Genomic DNA, 22,357 nt, shown 5'->3' on the forward strand with positions numbered 1-22,357 from the left:
GATGACTTCTGTGTCTATAGTTTGATCAGTGAACACTGGGGACATTTGGAACAATGTTTTGACCGATGCCGGGAGTATGGGATTTCCCTCAACCCCGACAAATGCATCTTTGGGGTCTCTTCTGGAGTTCTGTTGGGCCACATTGTCTCTGCACAAGGAATATCAACAGACCCTGCAAAGATTGAAAAGATTGTAGCTCTGGCAGCACCCACCAACCTCAAACAGTTGAGGGGATTCCTAGGCCATGTGGGTTACTACAGAAGGTTCATAGCCCATTTTGCGACAAAGGCAACTTCCTTGCACAAGCTTCTGAGGAAAGATGCAGAGTTTACTTGGACGGAAGAATGTGACAAAGCCTTCCACACTCTGAAGCAGTGTCTGATAGAGGCACCCATACTGCAACCTCCTGATTGGACGAAAGAGTTCCATGTACACACTGATGCATCAATTGAAGGCTTAGGTGCTGTCCTCTGCCAAAAGGGCTCCTCGAAGTTGGATCAACCGATCTATTATGCAAGCCGAAATGTCACTGATAGGGAACGAAACTATACAGTGACAGAGCTGGAGTGCTTGGCAATGGTGTTTGCCCTGGAGAAGTTTCGCCATTACCTCCTATCCACCCACTTTAAATTTTATGTGGATCATGAGGCCCTGTCCTTCTTGATGAACAAAGCAGATGTGAAAGGACGAATGATGAGATGGCTCCTTCTATTCCAGGAGTTCGACTTTGAGGTGGTTACTAAGCCCGGTCGTTCCCATGTTCTAGCTGATCATCTGTCGCGTATCCCACAAATTGCAGACGAGGAGCAGGATGATCCAGACCTCCCTGATGCTTCCTTATTCTTGGTAGAAACTGTCACTCCCTGGTATGCGGACATTGCCAATCTGCTGGCAACCCAACAGTACCCTCCTGGTATTTCTAGTCGGGAAAGGAAGAAGCTCATGCTAGAATCAGCCCCCTACACCCTGCTAGGCGGTGCACTGTACAAGAAAGGCAAAGATGAAGTGCTCAGAAGATGTGTTGCAGGAGATGAGATTGGGATTGTTCTGAAGGCTTGCCACGACGAGCCATGTGGAGGTCACTTTGCAGGAGAAGCTACAGCCAGGAAGGCTCTGCTAGCAGGTTATTGGTGGCCTACCATTCACAAAGATTCCTATGATTACTGTAAAAGATGTGATGCTTGTCAAAGAATGGGGAAACCCACCAAGACAAGTGCCATGCCATTGCAACCTATCCTTCCGTTGAAGCCGTTTGAGAAGTGGGGCATTGACTTCGTAGGTCAAATCGATCCTCCTACCAGAAGGAAACAGAACAGATACATCCTCGTATGTACGGATTATGTCACAAAGTGGTGTGAAGCTAAAGCCCTTAAGCGGGACGATGGTAACAGCGTGGCCCTGTTCATGTACGAGAATATCATCACCCGTTTTGGTAGTCCCTTAGAGCTGGTAAGTGATAGAGGCACGCATTTCCTTAACAAAGTCATGGAAGAGTTGACAGAGTTGTATAAGATCCGCCATCGCAAGTCCACTCCTTATTACCCCAGAGCCAACGGCCAAGTCGAAGTCACCAATCGCATCCTCTGCTCGATTCTGACAAGAACAATTACTGCACATCGGTGTGATTGGGACGATCGACTTACAGAGGCCCTCTGGGCGTACAGAACCTCCCATAAAGCAGCAACGGGACAGACACCTTTCCAGTTGGTGTATGGTACAGAAGCAGTTTTTCCTGTTGAACTGGAACTACCCTCTTTGAGAGTGGCTGTCAAAGAGCGTTTGGGGGATGACGATTCACTGCAACGCCATCTCCTGCACTTGGAATGTTTGGACGAAATTCGTAGGATGGCTCTACAGTGCATGGAAACCACGCAAGCTCGACGTAAGGCTTACCATGACAGCTTCATCAAGCACAAGGAGTTCAAAGAAGGTGATTTGGTCCTAGCCTATGATTCACGATTTGGCAAGTTTCCTGGCAAGCTCCAACAGCGGTGGATGGGCCCCTATAAGGTACTTGCAGTCAACCCTAATGGCTCTGTCCAAGTGCAGACCGTTGATGCCTCTGATGATCCCTTTCTGATCAATGGATATCGCCTGAAGAAGTACTTCCCTCCTTGGGGATCTTGACAATTACGGATACTTGATCCTTTCCCTCGTTGGCGCAGCACTGTACTTCTTATGATGCTACTTCTGATAGCCGTTCTTCAATCACTCCTGCTGAAGTGGATGCAACCCTTTGTTCCCTCAAACCCCCCTTCCATCCTTGATCTCTTATCCTCTATTTTCCACCAGCGACAGTGGCGAGGTGGGTTCTGACACATGGTCTTTCTACCATTCCCTTGTTCAATTTGAAGAAAAGAGAAAAAAAAAAAACAAAACATATCGGTCATGGGAGAAAAGGACAGGTCCCTGTCATGCCGACCTATCCTTCGAGAAAAGGTGGAAACACCCTCGGGAATAGAAAAAAAAAAAGAAGACAAAAAAACAAGAAAAAAAAAAACAAAACAAATCTGTTGTGAGAAAAAAGGAAGCAAATCCCTGTCATAGCAGGCCTCGTTCCAAGAAAAGGTGGTAACCACCCTTGGGCGAGAAGCTGGCTGTGGAAAAGGTGGTAACACCCAGCAGTCCAGAAAGTGGATTCATTAATTGATATCCCTAGGATCCAATTCCGACGTTGCCTCCCTTGGTACGCTGTGTCCTGGGTCTTCCTGCAAAGTGACTACCTGTCCTCTAGCAGACGACATGTTCCTATCCAACACAATGTTCGAATTTGATGGCTACCTCCCTGGGTACACCTCTTTAACAACTGATGACGCGATCTTCATCGACAACCCCTTGAGTGATGTGAGCTTTCATCCTAACCGGATGGGGAAGTGAGTACGGTTACCCTCTGTATCTATCAACAACGAGTGAGACAAAGGGTGGGGCGAGAGACCAGTCTTTTCTCTTCAAATCGAATGAGAGGTGACAAGTGTGAATGAAGTGTTACACGCACGGGATGGGCCTCTCAAAGCACAACGCACGATTTGTTTCTGTGCACTGCACCATAAGGCTCCCTGGCCTTCATTCTCGCACCGTATGCCGGCACAGGGCGGGATGCACAGTTGCACCAATCAAATGCGCACAAGGCATACAACCTTTGCACAAGTGACTGTGAGGATTACATCAATGGGTTTCAGGAAAAGGCTGCCCTCCTGTATCTATCCACCGAGCGTGAGACAGAGGGTGGGTTGAGTTTGACTGGAGTTTCTTCAATCACTTACCGAGAGGTGAGATTGAGGGACGTTACGACAGTTGGAGTCAGGTATGTTTCCGTTTCCCTATGCACCCACGGGATGGGTTTTTGCCGTCATCACAAGACACATCACCCTGTTCTGTACACGGCACTGTAAGGCTCCCTTGCCTTTCTTCTTGCACCTATGCCAGACGGGTTGGACGCACTAATGCACCATCAACTGTGCACCCTGGCATACTCCTTTCTACACCATTCCCCCCTTGTCGATTCTTCAACCGGGTATGAGATACGGGTTTCAATCCTTTTTCCTTAAGTGATATTAGTCATGGGGCGAATGACTGTTCTTTCATTCCGATTGAGTGATTGTGAGTTGAGTGTAATATCCCTCATCATCGACAACGAATTTCCTGCGATTCCTTCCATCAGTTACCTCCCTGGGTGCTGCCGCGTGGTCCCTTCCATGACGGACGTGTGCTGTGAAGATGCCTTGGTACCTCCAAACGCCGACAACAACACTGGACGTGCCATCGACACTCAACCTTGATTCTTGACGAAACGGGCCAAGTTTATCTAACCCTACACTTTGGTTTCTTCGTGCCGGTCATGTTTTAAGTGTGGGGACGTTAGTGGATGGTCTGTGGCGTGGTCCTAGGTCCCTGTTGTTCGGTTAACCCTATCCGTTAAGGTCTTAAGTGTGGGGACGCGTCCCTGCGCGTCTACATTGCCTACTCATTTGCATATGCCTTATCTTGCTCATGCATGAATGCCTTGCCTTGCTTTTACCCTCCTGGGGTCCCTTCCCACCCGCCCGGTTATGTTCCACCCACCCTTGGGGCTGTTCCCTTGCAGTTTTCCTTCATTCCCTGATTTTGAGGTCCTGCTATGTGAATGCATCTTAGGTTCACCAAAATCCAAATCCAACCTTATAGCCCTGTTCCTCCCTTCGAACTGCTCATTTTTCCTTTTTACCTAACCCTGTTCCGGTGCACGATTTTTGAGTTATTAATTTTTGAAGCATTTTACGCAATTTAGACAGTTTTCCATGTGCACGCGCTTTTCTTGCTTCCGAATCATGCTCTGACGTCATAGCCCTGACAACCGCTTTTTCCCTAACATTTTTCCTTTTTATTCCGCATCATTCCGCTACATGGTTTGTCCGTTATTAATTTTCCGGGTTTTTTACGACCTTTTTCGTGTGTATTTTTGACATTTTTCCATGTGAACCTGCCCTATTTGTATCGGAATTCCAATTTGATTTGACAGCCGTGTCCCCCGTGCCTTCCCCTACCTTTTTCCTTTTTCCTCCACCCTTTTTCGACTTCTGGATTTTTACTTATTAAATTTTAAATGAGTTTTCGGGAGTATTTTTGGAGTTTTTCACATGTGAACCCCTCCTATTTCCGCCGGAATTGCGTTTTAACGTAATAACCCTGTGCCACTCCTTTCTGTGGACATTTTTCCTTCCTACTGCATGTCATTCCGGTGAATGGTTTGTCAGATATTAATTTCTGATCCCATTTTCAGATTTATTTTTTGGGTTTTTCCCATGTGAACGCGTCTTACCTTAGTCGGACTTATGTTTTGACGTAATAGAATTGTCGGGAACATCTTTCTGCACAGTTTTCCTTTTTTCTGCACCTCATTCCGATGCACGGATCTTTCGGTATTAATTTTTAAATTGCGTTTTTGATTCGTTTTTTGTGTTTTTGCACGTGACTGCCCTTTACCCCTCCCGGAACCCCCGTCCCATATTTTTCTTGTTTCCCCCCTGTCGTCCTGCCCACTTTTCGTTTTTACGATATTTCGTTTTGACGTCTGGATTGGGAGTTATTAATTTTTCTTTATTTTTACGTGTATTCGCGCGCCCGTTTTGCGCATGACGCGCCCTTTTTCGATTTTACGAATCTCCACGCGCCTCGGTCGTGTCCGCGTAACCCGTACCGTCTTCCCAGCGTCGTTTCAATCCCGTCACGGCAAAGTTTTTTACCCCGCCCCGCGCACGTGCGCGGGACGGGGATACGCCCCTTTTTGACCCTGCCCACCACTCCCTGCCCACCCCCTGTCCCTACCCTTCCCTACCCTTCCCCCCCACTTGCCCACCCCATGGCCCCCCCCATGGGCCCCCCCCCACCCTTCCCCTCCAACTGCCCGTCCCTTCCCCCCAACCGCCTTCCCCCACTCTCTCTCTCTCACTCTCTCTCTCTCTCCCTGTGCGTTCCTTCTCTCTCTTCTTGCCTTTCCCCCAGCGCAGCCCCCGCCCGTCGTCGCCTTCCCCCAGCGTCCTCCACTCCCTCCTTCCCCCAGCCCACGACTTCTCCTCCCCCCACGACTTCTCCTCCCTCCCCGCGACGCCTCCACCCTCCCTGCCCGCGACCGCCTTCTCTGTGCCCTTCTTCTCCTCCCTCCACTTCTTCTCCCTCTCCCTCCTCCACCCTCCCTCCCAGCGGGCTCCCTCCTCCACCGTGCCCCCGCAGCGGCCTCCTCCTCTCTCGCCGATCTCCTCCCTCGCCTCTTCCTCCCTCTCCCCCGCCAGCCTGCTGCTCCCCGCCCGCAGCGCCTCCTCCCTCTCTCTTGACCACCGCCGCCTCCGCGTGGTGGAGCAGTCGCCGTCGCCGCCGACAGCGCCCGCCGCCCTGCCTGGTCGCCGCCGACAGCGCCCGCCGCCACCGCCTGGTCGCCACAGTCGCCGCCTCCACCACCCCCACCTATCTTCTCCTCCATCACCCCCACCTAAGGTTAGATTCTAACCTTCGTTCAAGTATTACTAACCTTAGTTTAATTAATCACTAACCAGACTTAGTTAGACCTACCCTAGTCAACCTTAACTAACCAGACTTAGTTAGACCTACCCTAGTCAACCTTAACTAACCAGACTAGACTTAGGTAGCCTAACCTGACTTACCCCCACTAACCTGACTTAATTGACTTATGTTTAATTGACTTATGTGATTAATGTGATTTAGGTGACTTAATTAATCACTACATTAATTTTTCCATAAAAAAATTTTCAAAAAAATTTCTAAAAATTCATTTTGCCTTTTGTCAATTTTTGGAAAGTGGTCTGCTGAGAATTGCCTACCCTATAATTTCTGAAAATTCCATATTTCCTAAATTTACTCCTAAATTGCCAATAAATATAGAAAATTCATTTAAACACTTGTAAAAAAATTGTAAAAATTTCTAAAAACATTCTAAAAAATTCCCCTCACCTCCCTTGCTCATTTTCCATTTATTCAACTATAAATCATCATAATTAAAAATTAAAAAAAATAAAAATAAAAACAAAACCAGCATAAACCAAATCAACACATTTGCTAAGGTGTTGTCATTGTTGTTTCACCAGTGTTCTTTACTTTTCCTTTACTGGAACTCTTCCGTGCGCATTCCTGCATTACATACACACCCCTTCCAGGTATTTATTTTATGTGCTTTATTTATTTATTTATTTTCCCCCTTAATCACAAATTAATTGTTAAAATAAACCCTTTAATTCACCCACAGTTTCCACGCGCCTTCGCGCTAAACACACATACTTTTTAATTAAAATCAACCAGCCGTTCACTTAGCACGCGCTACGTGCGCTACAGAGGCACTCTAAATTTTTAAATTAAAATTAACCAGCCGTCACATGAGCACGCGCTGGCAAAAAAAAAGCGCTCCACATCACCTTAAATTATAATCAATGAATTGCATTTAGAGACCCAGTCGGGAATCGAAGTCCGGGAATCGAATAACTGCACCGTTTAACCTAATAATTGGTAATTTAATTTATAATAAGGAACCGCCGTTTTCTTATTAAGGTTTATCACCTAATAAAAATTCACCCATTTTTAATAATTTCTTAAAATCAACCCTTCATTAAATTAATCCCCCCTCACTGCACTTAATTCCCCTTTTTAATGAACCGTTTCGTGGGATGGGTTTGCGCAGTCATTAGTGTTATTTTCCATGGTCCAGTCTTGGTTCTATCATAGATGTCGTATTGATATGTGTTGGATATGGTATGGTTTTGGTTTCCTGTTTTAGTTACGGTTACGGGTACGGTATGCAGTTTTTTTTCTTTTATTGCCTGATACGGGGTTCAGGGTGTTTGTTTGATGCATCGCATGAAGCTTTCGGTCGCATTTGTCTCAAGGTCATGTCAAATTTTTTCTAGGATGTGGTTTGCTTGGGGTTAGTAGGTCATGTCACGTTTTATTGGTAATTCTCTTATCCTTGGTTTTTGTCTGTTGCTTTGCAGGAATTCTCTTTGATTGTCTGTGTTTGTGGTGTGTGTGTAACCATCTGAATGGCGCCTTCTCATGCTCCTCCCCCTATCCAGTACGTCCCATTAGTTAGTAGGGATTACTCGTCCCTACTTACTTTTGAGCCCCTCACGAAGGCAGGACTTGCTGCTTTTGTGGCCACTCCTTTTCCATTACTTCCAGAGGATCCGTCCGTATGTGATGAGTTCCTGGCTTCTTACAGCAAGAAGACAGGAGTAGTCCAAGGCATGTCTATGACGTTGACATCTCGAGGCTTAGGGAAGGCTCTATCTTTACCCTCCAAAGGAGAACCTTTTGTGACCACTCGTCAACTCTTCTCTAATGAAGAGATTCTCAAGCTGTTGCAGAAGCAGACACGTGAAGTCCTTGATGTTAAGAAGGTGATAAACTCTTCACGAGTTTCGTTTTCTATGATTACTGATCCCGTATGGAAGACGATGTGTCAGTTCCTTCAGGACAGGTTCATGCCTGCCAAAACGCCATCCCACTATTTGTCCAAAGAGCTTTTCACAGCTTCCAGGATGGTGCTGAAAGGAGTTGCTATTGATTGGAGCACTTACCTCCTTACTAAAATGGATCAGCATTTTGTTAAAGTCACGAGGGGTAATGTTACCAATGTTACCTACGGATCATATTTGTCTGCCTTCTTGACCTATTCAGGTTTACAGAAGACTGTGCCTCCACCTCCTCCATCAGATCCAGTACCTCCTCCTCCACCTTCCGAAGAGTCAGCACCTATTAACATTGAGGATGATGATTCTCCGCCTCCCCTGGTCATACAGCGCAAACGCTTGAAGAGGGTAGCGGACAAAGCCCCTGCTGTACTTCCCTCAGTGTCTATCCCTGCTACTTCTGGCAGTGAACTCCCTGGGTATCTCACTTGCAATAACCTGTTCAGAGCACATAGAGAAGGATCCTTGGAGATCTCAGTTCCCTCCCTGAACAGTCTCGTCTCAGGAGATGCCATTCCTTTCCTCTGCAAGGATATTCAAAGTTCCATTGAGTTGTCAGTGACAGCCTGTGTTCAACAGCTGTACGCATCTTTCTATGAAGAGCTCATGCAGTCCAAAGACCAGTTGCATAAGGCAACATTTGAGTTAGCATCTGCTAAGGATACCCTAGCAGATTTATTTAAGCAAATGGAACAGCAAACCCAACTGGTTGCCACTCAAAGCGATGAGATTTCTTCATTAAAGACCCAGTTATTCGAGGCTCAGTCACAGGTTACTAACCTTTCAGCCGAGAAGGAGAGGATGTCCAGCGAAGCGAAAGAATTCCAAGTTCTTTTAGATGACAAGCTTTCAGCTTTACAGATGGCTAATGACACAGTGGCCAACCAAGCCTCCCAAATCCAGCAGTTGCAAGATCAACTTGCAAAGTCCCGCTCTGTTCCTCCCAGCCCTCATGTTCCATTAATTCCTTCTCTTTCACAGCAGGACTTGGCTGCACTACAGAGACAGGCTACTTTGTGCCCTCTATTTCAAGACAAAGTGGAAAGATTGCAGTCCAGAATGGACTTGTTATGGTCTACCTTTGAACAATTTCAGGACTTTGTCCTACCAGACCATTCTTTCTTTGTCCACTACCACTTACAGAAGTTGGTCTTCTATATGAAGCTTTCTACGATGGATTTACCTTTTCCAGAGGATGGCTGGAGTGGGGCTTGGTCTGCTGAGTTGTTGACAGAGGTAGTTAGAATGCTCTTTGAAGATTCTGTCACGCCAGACACCATGCTGATGTCATACATGTATCTCCGAGGAGATTTGTTAATTCCAGATGAGGTAGATATGGCATGGTATGTGGGGGATGTGGTCTTACAGGCTGTTCTATATGTCAATCATTTGGAGTTGCGCATAGCTGATATGTTCCAGAGTTATTCCTCCAAAGTGGCTGATTGTCAGGATAATTCGTGGCATCCCATGATTGAGTCAGTGGTCCTAAATCAAAGACAAAACACAGCTCCTACCTTTGCCCAGAGTACTAACCAACTGAGGATGGATCTCTTAACCTATCTTTCCAAACATAATCCATTTGATGCTACCTTCTTTGATGCCTATCATAGACGATCTCTCTTGGGACCTTCTGTTCCTACCCTCCTCTATTATCAACAAATGGCTCACCGCTATGCTATATATTTTTCCCTTTGTCAAACAAATTCCACAGTAATTTTACCACTTCTTTTCCAACCTTCAAATTTCCCTCAAATTCCTATTTTCACTTACTGTTCCTTTATTGAGGATAGGGTATTTTCGCCTTCTCCACCTTGTCCTTCACCCCTCATTAATGTACCCTCCACATTTCCTATTTATCAGTTAACACCGTTCCTTAGTGATTCCTTACAAATTTCTGCCACTCCTTCTTTAACCTTTTCTTCCTTTTATGATTTTTCCTATCCTTCCCTACATCCACTTTCCCTTATTCCATTACCCTCTCCTAACACTTCCATATCTCAACCACCTCAGTTGGTTAGTGACTGTGACGGTTTTGATACTCAGATTTCCAGAAGAAGGGGATGGAGTTCGGATGATTGCCTTACAGGACCGCAGATTAATTGGCCAGTAATTCCAGGGGAATGGACAGCTTCAAGTCAAGCTTATCAAAACTATGTTCATTCTGCCCAACAATATTCACAATCTGCAGATCCCTCAGTGAGATTAACTGCTCACTTTGCTTGGTACCTGGCGTATATGCATAGGCACTCTCATACTGATTCAAAGCCTATTCCAAAGTTGTGCATGAATGTCAATGTTAGCATTGATTCCCAACAGCTGGAGATACTGTATTTTCATGCCCTCTGTTTGCCTAGCAGATACTTGGTCCTGTTGGAAAGGATGTGCTGTCTCCAATTTTTCCAAAATCCTCCTAAAAACTTTGTAGATGAATCCTTATCTATGGATCGATTCCGACAGCATCAATCTTTTAAGAGGGATCATCTTCATTGATACCTTTCCAATGTATGGTGCAAGCTTTTTAATGAACACCTCTCTTTTTGAAGAAGTCATTCAGATGGTTGTGTTGTGTATTAGTGTTTGTGTTGTGAGTTCATGTATGTCAAACGAACGTGGTGGTTTCCTATTGGATTTTGTGTACGAGCTATGTTTTGGAGATTTGTGGTGATGGGGTCGTGGTTGGAGAGTTGAAGTTGATGCTGATAAAGAAGAAGAAAACTCTTATATCCTTTACAAATTTGTGGTGATTTTTTTAGTTTGATAAGAGGTGTTAATGTCAAACGAGTTTTCCTTTCTTTGTATTTTTAATATCAGAAACAGGTTATAAGTTGGGGTCGTGGTGGATGGCTTCTTTGTGAAAAGATATTGAAGATCAAAGTTGAGCTTTTCTATGAACTTGTATTCCCTTTTTCTCGGGTCGCGAGGACGCTTCCTTATTAAGTGTGGGGATATGTTGAGTGTTGAAATGACTTGTTTTTTGGCTGATTTTTGTTGTTTTTGAGAGCTGAATGGTTGATTTTATGGGATGATTGGTTGATTTGGAAGTGGATTGAGAGTGTTTTGGATGATATTGATTGTGTTTTGGAAGATCATGATGTTTGTTGATGGTTCTGTGATATTCTGATAGGTTCTGAATGGTTCTGTATACCTTCTGTTTTGCTCTGTTTTGGTCTGTTTTGATCTGATTGTCTTCTGTAAGGAGGGATGGAGTATTGATTGATGAAGAATGAGATATTGAGAAAGTTTATTGAATGTTTTGTGAGAGTTTGAAATGGGTTGAGAATGAGTTATGAGGTTTTGATGACCTTCTGTAACCTTCTGTAGGTCTTCTGCTTCTGTTCTGTCTCTGTTCTGTTCTGTACTGTAACTGTTCTGGTACTGTTCTGTAGACTGTTCTGTATGCTTCTGTAAGTGTTCTGTGGAATGTATGTATGACTTTGGGGAAAGTTTTCTAGCCTTGGAAAGAGGTGAATACAAGGGCAAAAGAGCTGAAAGAAGTGGAAGAAGAAGCTGCTGAAGACTCAAGAGAAGACTAGAGTGAAGTGATAGTAGTGAGGTGTGAAGAGACACTGTAGTGGCTCTGGTGACCCTTCATATCAGACATACCTCTTGGGAGGGGTATCCACGACCTAAGAGTGATTATTGAGAGTAATTTTTGAGAGATTGTAGTGAGGATATGATGTATTATTGATGGAGTGAGAGAGAGAGAGTCAGAGATAGCCAATTCTACTCAAACAGAGTGATTGTATATGAGAGATTGAGAGAGAAGACTATGAAGATATTGAAGATGAATACTATGTGATGTATTTCCATTCAAAGATGGTGTATTTCTTTGCTTTCTTTGTTCTATTGATGGATTTTATGAAGATATTGAAGAATATGGTTGATTCTATTAAAATCCGTGGGAGATTTACATGATGCTGCATGAAGATTTGTTGTGCCTGGTGTTCTTTTCTTCATTGTGATCATATGAAACATGATAAACAAGCTTGTTGATGTTACAAGATAGATTTTCTTGCAAGAGAATTCCCTTTTCCTTGGTGTTCCTCTTGGGGCTCCAAACATACAACTCATGATGACATAGACTTAAATAGACTAGCTGTTACACAAGTGAGTTAGGTTCCAAGATAGATTAGCTTGGACTCATAAACACATTCTTGTGTAAGATGGACAATGACACTGATAATGACTCAAACTGATAGTTTCATTACCCTTTTTTGAGTGTCAACCAAGTGCATGCCTTTATATCTTTTTGGATAGTACCATTCTCCTCACTATGCATATGGGATTCTGAACATCTCTTCCTAGAGCTTCTAGAGCATACATTTTTTCTCATATCTTCCATACAAAGCCACTTATGGGCCAGCCTCTTTTGGGAATACATGCAGCCTCTATGGGCATACATCATTTGATTTCTTAGCAACCCCCCCCCCCCCCCCCCAAATGATGAGTCTCTGCCCTTGTTGGCTTTTGCCCCCCCTACATGTGAACATGGACCAGGAGACTAGCTCTTTAGCAACCTAGTCAAGTTAAGGCTTGAAACTTTACATCTTGGTAAGGGTTTTTACAATATCCACTATGGGAAATTCTCTATTGTCAGTAGTGGAAAGTATCTTCTTCATCTTCCTTTGGCTTCTTTTGGTGATGTCCTCAATCTTCTTGGTCTTTGTTTTTATTTTCTTCATGCATTTCATCCTTTTGTTATTCATTATCTTGTACTTTAGTCTTCTTAGTGAGGTCCTTTTGATCTTCTTTCTTAGTGAATTTGAGATGGATACAAACAAGTACATTGATGTAGCTTGAGATGACATAAACTTTGGGATACATAGATTTGGGGGTTCCATGTAGTTTTGCAAGATAGATATATTTCTCTTTGGATAGCTTTGGGACTTGCTGGAATGCATTGCTTGATAGCACATTATGACATAGGGCTTGGATTTTCTTGACATTTGTGCATAAAACATCTCCCTTTTGAAGGCACGAGAAGGTCTTACCATTGAGCAAATGCTCAAGGTAGTGTCTAGTCCCTTACAATGAGGCTTACAAGGGGTTTTATCAATTTGACATTTCCACATTAAGATATTGCAGAGAATGAACTTTAAATAGCTGAGATGATACCAGAAAGTGAGTTGCCCTTGAGTGTCCCAAGAACATAAGAAGTAGTGCCATGTTGATGCTTGATGTTCTTGTGTTGAGCTGGAGTCTTCCAAATCTTCTTCTTGTGTTTTGACTTGCTAGAAACTTCATATCTGAGTAAAAAAAATGCTTCAGTGTGTTGGAATGAAGTGTAAAACTGAAGTAAGAAGAAACTTGAACTTGATGTTGAATGCTTGGTCTTCCAATCTTCTCAAATCTTCCAACAAATCTCCAAAGATCTCCAAGAACTTCCCTTCCTTGATGTAAGGCACTAAATAAAGGCACTAAATAAATCAGTGAATCAGGGTTGTTTGAGTGGTATTTGAGTGGGAGGAGAGAGAAAATAAAGAAAAATAGAGCTTTGGTGCTTGTGGCTATGGCTTCTTGCTTCTAGGTTTTGATAGGCAACTGAGTATTTCTAGGAGACCTTTTGTGAGAAGTAAGCCTACTTTATGGTCTTTCTTTGCCCTATACCCACAAGATCAATGGCAGTGTGTAAGCACAGATCTGAGTGTACGATTGAGGATGGCGGGTGTAGACAGGCGGGTGTAGACAGGACAGCCAGGTCAATTTTTTGCAATGCCGCTGGGCTATACAGAGGCTAATGTCGAGTTGTGAGACGATAGGATGCTACGCCTTGATGTGAGGAAGAAGTCTCTAGAAGGGAGCAAGGCAAGATATGATTTTCTTTGGCTACACCAGTTGCTCCAAGATGGATAGGTCCTGTTTGGCTATGGCTGCCAAGTAGGGCAAGAAGAAAATGAAGTTGAAGATGAAGTCATGCACTTATCCTGAGTTGATCTGAGACTATGATGATTTGGAGGAGCAGAGAGGAGAGCTGAGCCATGATCGATTGGCTCTATTACCATGTCAGAAGTGTGGATCTAGAGCATGTCTAGAGCTATGGAGGATGGAAGATGAATGTACAACTCATGATGACATAGACTTAAATAGACTAGTTGTTACACAAGTGAATTAGGTTCCAAGATAGATTAGCTTGGACTCATAAACACATTCTTGTGTAAGATGGATAATGACACTGACAATGACTCAAATTGATAGTTCCATTATGCTTTTTTGAGTGTCAACCAAGTACATGCCTTTATAGATTTTTGGATAGTACCATTCTCCTCACTATGCATACTGGATTCTGAACATCTCTTCCTAGAGCTTCTAGAGCATACATCTATTCTCATATCTTCCATACAAAGCCACTTATGGGCTAGCCTCTTTTGGGCATACATGCAGCCCCTATGGGCATACATTCAGCCTCTATGGGCATACATCATTTGATTTCTCAATAGACCTAAAATTTTGTCCAAATCTTTCTCTGAAAATTTTTTGTTTAGCCATGAAACCTTCATCCATTGTAAACATGTTGTTTTAAAGCAAGCTAAAAAAATATGCAAGGGTAAAAACCACGATAAGCATACTCTTCTCGAGATCCTTCCAAGAGTCATAGCCTTTTGAATATCTTGAGCAATTTTGAGTTTAAAACTCTCCATTGTTGCTTCATCAAGCATATCCCAATCTAAAGATGAGAGGCTTGGTAACTGCAAATCTTCAATGTATCCATACACACCTGCTCTTGAAGGAACCATATATTGTGCATAATATACAAAATTTCCACTTTCATGAAAAAAACTCATGGTATGATTAGCATAAATAATGTCTAAAAATTCTTTATGAATGGCATGGAATGTTCCATTGAGGCCCTCCACAGGTTGCCACTCAAAACTTGTCGATAGAAAGATATCTATAACCAACAATCCATTATTTAGCATATGCTTCAAACAAAACCATGTACTTACGTATATTTAACAACTCAAACTTATAGTGTGCTTGCTAGAAAAAACATTCCTATGGAGCCAAGTGCATATTTCTAGCCATGTAAACATGTTGCACCAAAGCAAACCAGCCTTGAGGTGTGGTTTTGAAGGCAAAGATACGTCCCTTCAAATGATATTTGATATCCCCTTGTTTTGTTTTTTTCACTTTGTGAGAGCCCTTGCAAGATGGTAGCATTGTAACCCAATCATTTATAGTAAATGTTTTGGGCTCCCATTCTCCATTTGCGCTCTTGCTATACATGGTGCAAGAGTTTATGGAATGAGAAGGATGCCTTATGGATGCCATGCAAAAGACAACGAGTGTGCAGACAATGTGCAGAGAAAGAAACCTAAAGAGAGAGGCCAAAGAGACAAATTAAAAATACTATGTGTGCCAAGAACTTTGAAAATTCTTCTGATTTTCAAAATGGTCTTACTTAACTTAACTTTGTCTTGTCTTTGTCAAAGGTTTTGTCATCTTTTATTAGTTAATAGGGGCTGTTGGGACTATCAAAACATGACAGGGTTTGAAGATTTTGGCTAAATAGGAGGGGAGAACCACAAAATGAACTCTACTATCTCAAAAGTAGAGGAGACAAGAACACCATATTTTTGTCCATGTGGAAAAATCTCTTTGGTCCTTTCCTTAATCCACAGATTAACAAAAGTATCATTTTTAATGTTTTTTGGCCCTAATGCTAAGCAAACCCCATCGAGGAAAGTGGGAGGCTTCGATCCTGACAATTGGACGCCTATGGCTGGGTGGATCCGATAAGTCGGGTAGGGGGATTGAGTTACACTCTCCCCTGTCTCTCACTCTCTTTGAACCAAGTGTGGTGTTAACCTCACTCCTAATTTTGATTGATTACAAAGTGGTCTTTCTTAGGTGGGCCTTAGATTGCTATTAGGGGTGACTTGTCCACGCTTCCCCTATGAACTAGAACTGAGATTTTCATGTTCAACTAAGTCCAATGTTTCCCATGGGGAGATGGGATGGTAATGTGCATGGATATGAATTTCAGTCAGCTAACAGGAATCCTCGAGGTCTGTTGGAGGAGGTACCTCACAATATTCCTCGATAAATATCAATGTCTATACCGATGAATAGACTAGCAAATATTATTGCTTTTTCTTATGAATATATCAATTTACTTTTGCTTATTTTTACCAATAAATTGATAGAGTAGCACATAGATGAACACTAAAGCAAGGCTAAATGAGTTTTATAACTACATATGCACTCATCGGGGCATAGTCATCTCCCTACACAAGAGCCTAGAGCCTTGCCCTTCAAACTTTTCATCATTTCCCAAAGAGAGAGAGAGAGAGAAAGAGAAAGAGGGGGGGAGGGAGGGAGGGAGGGAGGGTTTTAGCATGTGCTCTACAACTACAGTTGACTAATTTGATCTTCTTGTTGCTTCATGTTGTCTTCCAATTGGGCCATGGTGGCCATCGCTTCCTTGTGCTATGCCTCCCTTCTTTGTCCCTACTCTCCTTCTCCTATGCATATTGCTACAATACTTCCTTGTACTTATCATTGTCTACTTCTCTCTTAGTCGAGCCTACTTGAGGTTAGGGTGGGTTAGGTGAAACTTAGATTTTTTCTCTTCTTTCCTCTCTTCTCTATTCTATAAAGGTCCTTACATCTTAATGGTAGTCTTCACTCACTTGCCTCTCTTTGGCTTGGCATTCTTCCTTTTTCATTGTGAGATTCTTCCATGGCCATTTCAAAGGCATCATTCTCCTTTGATGATGTTCCTTTTCCCTCACTCTTTTTCTTTGTAGTGTCTTTCTTCTTCCCCCCTTTTGTAGTCCCTTTGTCCTTGGTTTTCTCTTGGGTGTCCTTATATGCCTCTTCTCCATTCTTAGCTTTCTCCTTCTATTTTTGGATAGCCTCTAGCTCTACCTGATATGCCTCTTTTTCTCTTTTCCTTATCTCCCCTTTAGTCTTTCCTTCAACATCTATATTTTTCTCCTAGCCTGGGTCATCTGCAAACCCTCCTCTTCTTGTGTTTGCCTTTTCTTTTCATGTGTGTCAGATATTGTCTTACTTGCCGTTCTTTTCTTTGAGGTCACTTCCTGTGTTGAGAATGTTGCTATGTTCTCCTAGGTGCTTGTTACTAATTCCCTGGATGTATTTGGGTTGTTTAAAGCTTCTTCAACAATGGTGGTAGCACACCTCCAAATGCAACCACGGCAACTCCTCATGTAAAGTTTCCCCTTGCACATTCCACTACTTCCCATAGTGACCTCATCAGACTTTGCAACCTCTCTAAGTATCTTGGCTATTGCATGTATTGTGCTTCTTGTATATGCATTTAGATGCACATCCTATAAGTGCCCCCATAACTAAGACTTCAAACATGGTCAAGTGGATCATGTTCATTGCGGCATTATGGTGAGTGCTAGAGAACGTGTATTAACTTGGCATGTAATTGCAAGTTTAGGTTAGTTTGACTTGATGCATCTATTTCTTATTTGGTTTCAAAGGGCATTTTGGAAAACCTAAAGCACAGGTTTTGTTGATAAATGAATTTCCACCTTCTACACTCCCTCTCTTGTTTTTACAATCACAGTCTTGCACTTCAACTCCATGCATGTCAATTAGATCCTTGGCACATCCTAAGGGGTAGCCTTATGGACTTAAACCATCCTAGAAAAGTGCTCTTAGACCCCAAGTAACATGTCTGGTACTAGTGGTGGTTCTTGAGTTTCCTCTATAGCTCCCTCCTCTTGTTCAGCAAAATCCTGAGGAGGGTCCATATAATCAAGAGAAGAAACCATGTCCTCAAGAGGCTCCACTGCAATGGGGTCTTCAACAAGTGACTCATGCTATATGTCACATGGCTCAATGGATTTTGGGTGCACCACTCCTACGCTCTCAATTTTTTATCATTATAGCTCATGTCATGCAAGTGATCAATCATTTGGTTTCCATTTAGGTTTGAGGTCAATAATGGGAGCTCTTGCCCTTGGTCAACACTAGCCAAGACACCTGTAGAAAGTCCCAACTAAGCTTTGGGGTCCTCCACATCATTCGTGCTTGTGGATGATTGATTGCAAAAGACCTCATAGAGCTCTTGCTGTAATGATAGTTCATATTTATAAGTTGCAGCATGAACCTTAAACTGGTGTTCCTTGTGAAGGGAATGTGCCAAGTCTATGAATAGTTGTTGCAGCATCTCATCATAAGCTTTATTGGCTCTCTCTTCAACTTGATTGATAGCAATAGTGAGAGTGGTTCTGATTGTATCTTGTAGCACAATGAAGGCTACTTTCATCTATGCTTGAGCCTGATGTGCTTATGCTAACTCTCTAGTAGTGAGAGCTGTTGTCCTTTCCTTTTCTACCTCTAGCTAGACCATAAGATCTGCCACTTGAATCCGGTTAATTTCTTTCCTTTTCCTCATTATCTATATCTTACAATTGCTCTCAATCCCTCCATCTCCCTATTGGTCTCTATAATCTGGGTTTGTAAGTCATGTAGTTGGTGGGCTAAGTGCCTCGAAAACGCTTGATGATCCATTTTCTCTTCCTCATACTTCTATTGCATTTTCAACTTTTCTTGAATTGCATGTTCTTTGTCCTAGATTTCTCACTATTTGTTCTTGTTTTAGCTCCTCACATAAGAGCTCTAATGGACCATGACCACCCAAATCTATTGATGTCATTGTGCATTCTTTTGAAGCAGTTGAAGTCTCAACAAGTTGTTGCTTTTCTGTGCTAGAAGTGACTTCAATATCATGTTGTTTACCCCTTTCCAATGCATTGATCTTGGCCTACATGGTTTGTAAGATGGTCTTGAATATCAAAAGATCCCCCATATCAATCATTGTCTACTTGACAATAGCCATTTCCTTTCCTTTGCTAGTCGCCTACTCCCCTAACAATTTCTTCCTCAACTAACTATGAATTGGAAACTTCCTTCCTCCTCATGTTCTTTCCAAAAGATTTTTGCATTGTTGTAGCCAATTCCTCCTTTCCATTTGGAGAACTTCCTTCAAAGACTCTTGGATGATTGTGTGGTGTTCTTTTTGGAATTTTCGTTTCTTACTCTCTTCCTCGCGCATTTTCTTGAGTGGCTTCTCAATACATGGCTCATGTTCCTCCCTTGGTCTTTTGTCCTTCATTTGATCCACTTTTGCCTACGGTTATGATCTGATTGAGAGTACCACCATAATTCATCATGCATAGCTTGGCCTCAATAGTAGTTAGCTTCTTATTAGGAGTTTTGGGAAGAGTCTCATATACCTTTGCAAGAGACTCACAAACTTGTTCCAACCAAAACTTATTCAAATCCTTATTGAGTATCCAATCTCATAAGATATCCTCCATGAAGCCCTTGCCAGGTATTCTACCTGTATGCCTGCTATTTTTGTTATAGGTGAAAAATTGGGGGAAAACCTATGCAATGGCCCTAAGATCCTTCTCCTCAAGCAAAGAGCAAAAATCCATTTGAAGTGACATTAGGGTTTTACCGTGCTTTTCTAACCCTCAATAAAGACAAAAGGATTGTTCTATTGACCTGGAAGTCAGTGCTACCTCCCTGATTTTTTGCTCTTTTTCTACCCAGTATCTCATCCTACTTGTTTTGGTCTTAGGATCATAGTTTTGGACAAAGTTGTAGTGATTGGCAAAGTGAATAGGCCCATTGGTTTCTCTAATATAGATAGTTAGCCCACATTTAGCCACCAACTCCCCAATTTTAGAATACCTATTGACAATATTCTCCAAGTTAGTAGGTTGGCAAAACCTCAAGGCTCCAAAACTCCATATACTAATCTCTTGATGAAACTCCTTGCATTGATCCATGATGAATATTCCCCTATCCTCATAGTGATAATCCTTGATAGCCACCCATGTAGATATTTCAAACAATGAGCCTACCCTTTGCTTAATCAAAAAATAAGACCACATCTTGAGAAATTTTCAGTTAACCAACACAAAAATATAATAAGAGTCCAAACCATACCTTTGCCTATTTATCAAAAATTGTCAAAATGCCAATTGATTGGCCCAATTCCCCCCTTGAAACAAAAAGGACAAGCAAGATTCCTAGCTTGCAGGTTTAACCAACACAGGTCTAAAGAAGAGAGCGATGCAACACAAAAAGTGGAGCCCCGAGAGGAACACCAAGGAAAAGGGAATTCTCTTGCAAGAAAATCTATCTTGTAACATCAACAAGCTTGTTTATCATGTTTCATATGATCACATTGAAGAAAAGAACACCAGGCACAACAAATCTTCATGCAGCATCATGTAAATCTCCCACGGTTTTAATAGAATCAACCATATTCTTCAACATCTTCACAAAATCCATCAATAGAACAAAGAAAGCAAAGAAGTACACCATCCTTGAATGGAAATACATCACATAGTATTCATCTTCAATATCTTCATAGTCTTCTCTCTCAATCTCTCATATACAATCACTCTGTTTCAATAAAATTGGCTATCTCTGACTCTCTCTCACACACTCCATCAATAATACATCATATCCTCACTACAATCTCTCAAAAATTACTCTCAATAATCACTCTTAGGTCGTGGACACCCCTCCCAAGAGGTATGTCTGATATGAAGGGTCACCAGAGCCACTACAGTGTCTCTTCATAGCTCACTACTGTCACTTCACTCTAGTCTTCTCTTGAGTCTTCAACAGCTACTTCTTCCACTTCTTTCAGCTCTTTTGCACTTGTATTCACCTCTTTCCAAGGCTAGAAAACTTTCCCAAAATCACACATACATTCCACAAAACACTTACAGAACAGTCTACAGAACAGTACCAGAACAGTTACAGTACAGAACAGAACAAAGACAGAACAGAACAGTACAGAACAGTACAGAAGACCTACAGAAGGTTACAGAAGGTCATCAAAACTACATAACTCACTCTCAAACCATTTCAAACTCTCACAAACCATTCAATAAGCTTTCACAATATCTCATTCTTCATCAATCAATACTCCTTCCCTCCTTACAGAAGACAATCAGAACAAAACAGACCAAAACAGAACAAAACAGAAGGTATACAGAACCATTCAGAACCTATCAGAACATCACAAAACCACCACAAACATCACGATCTTCCAAAACACAATCAATATCATCCAAAACACTCTCAATCCACTTCCAAATCAATCAATCATCCCTTAAAATCAACCATTCAGCTCTCAAAAACAACAAAAATCAGCCAAAAAACAAGTCATTTCAACACTCAACATATCCCCACACTTAATAAGGAAGCGTCCTCGCGACCCAGGAAAAAGGGAATACAAGTTCATTTAAAAGCTTCACTGTGATCTTCAATATCTTTTCACAAAGAATCCATCCACCACGACCCCATCTTAGAACCTGTTTCTGATATAAAAATACAAAGAAAGGAAAACTCTTTCACACATTAACACCTCTTATTAAACTAAAAATCACCACAAATTTGTAAAGGATATAAGAGTTTGCTTCTTCTTCTTCTGCATCAGCTTCAACTCTCCAACCACGACCCCCAACTTGAAAAATCTCCAAAACATAGCTCGTACACAAAATCCAATAGGAAACCACCACGTTCGTTTGACATAAATGAACTCACAACACTAATACACAACACAACCATCTGAATGACTTTCTCAAAAGAAGAGTTTGGCATTAAAAAGCTTGCACCATACATTGGAAAGGCATCAATGAAGATGATCCCTCTTAAAAGATTGATGTTGTCTGAATCGATCCATAGATAAGGATTCATCTACAAAGTTTTTAGGAGGATTTTGGAAAAATTGGAGACAGCACATCCTTTCCAATAGGACTAGGTATCTGCTAGGCAAATAGAGGGCATGAAAATACAATATCTCCAGCTGTTGGGAATCAATGCTAACATTGACATTCATGCACAACTTTGGGATAGGCTTTGAATCAGTATGGGAGTGCCTATGCATATATGCCAGGTACCAAGCAAAGTGAGCAGTTAATCTCACTGAGGGATCTGCAGACTGTGAATATTGTTGGGCAAAATGAACATAGTTTTGATAAGCTTGACTTGAAACTGTCCATTCCCCTGGAATTACTGGCCAATTAATCTGCGGTCCTGTAAGGCAATCATCCGAACTCCATCCCCTTCTTCTGGAAATCTGAGTATCAAAACCGGCACAGTCACTAACCAACTGAGGTGGTTGAGATATGGAAGTGTTAGGAGAGGGTAATGGAATAAGGGAAAGTGGATGTAGGGAAGGATAGGAAAAATCATAAAAGGAAGAAAAGGTTAAAGAAGGAGTGGCAGAAATTTGTAAGGAATCACTAAGGAATGGTGTTAACTGATAAATAGGAAATGTGGAAGGAACATTAATGAGGGGTGAAGGATAGGGTGGAGAAGGGGAAAATACCCTATCCTCAATAAAGGAACAGTAAGTGAAAATGGGAATTTGAGGAAAATTGGAAGGTTGGAAAAGAAGG

Source organism: Lygodium microphyllum, chromosome 19 (genome assembly GCF_053477565.2).
Source record: "Lygodium microphyllum isolate KBCC chromosome 19, Lygodium_microphyllum_v1.1.10, whole genome shotgun sequence".
Taxonomy (NCBI): domain Eukaryota; kingdom Viridiplantae; phylum Streptophyta; class Polypodiopsida; order Schizaeales; family Lygodiaceae; genus Lygodium; species Lygodium microphyllum.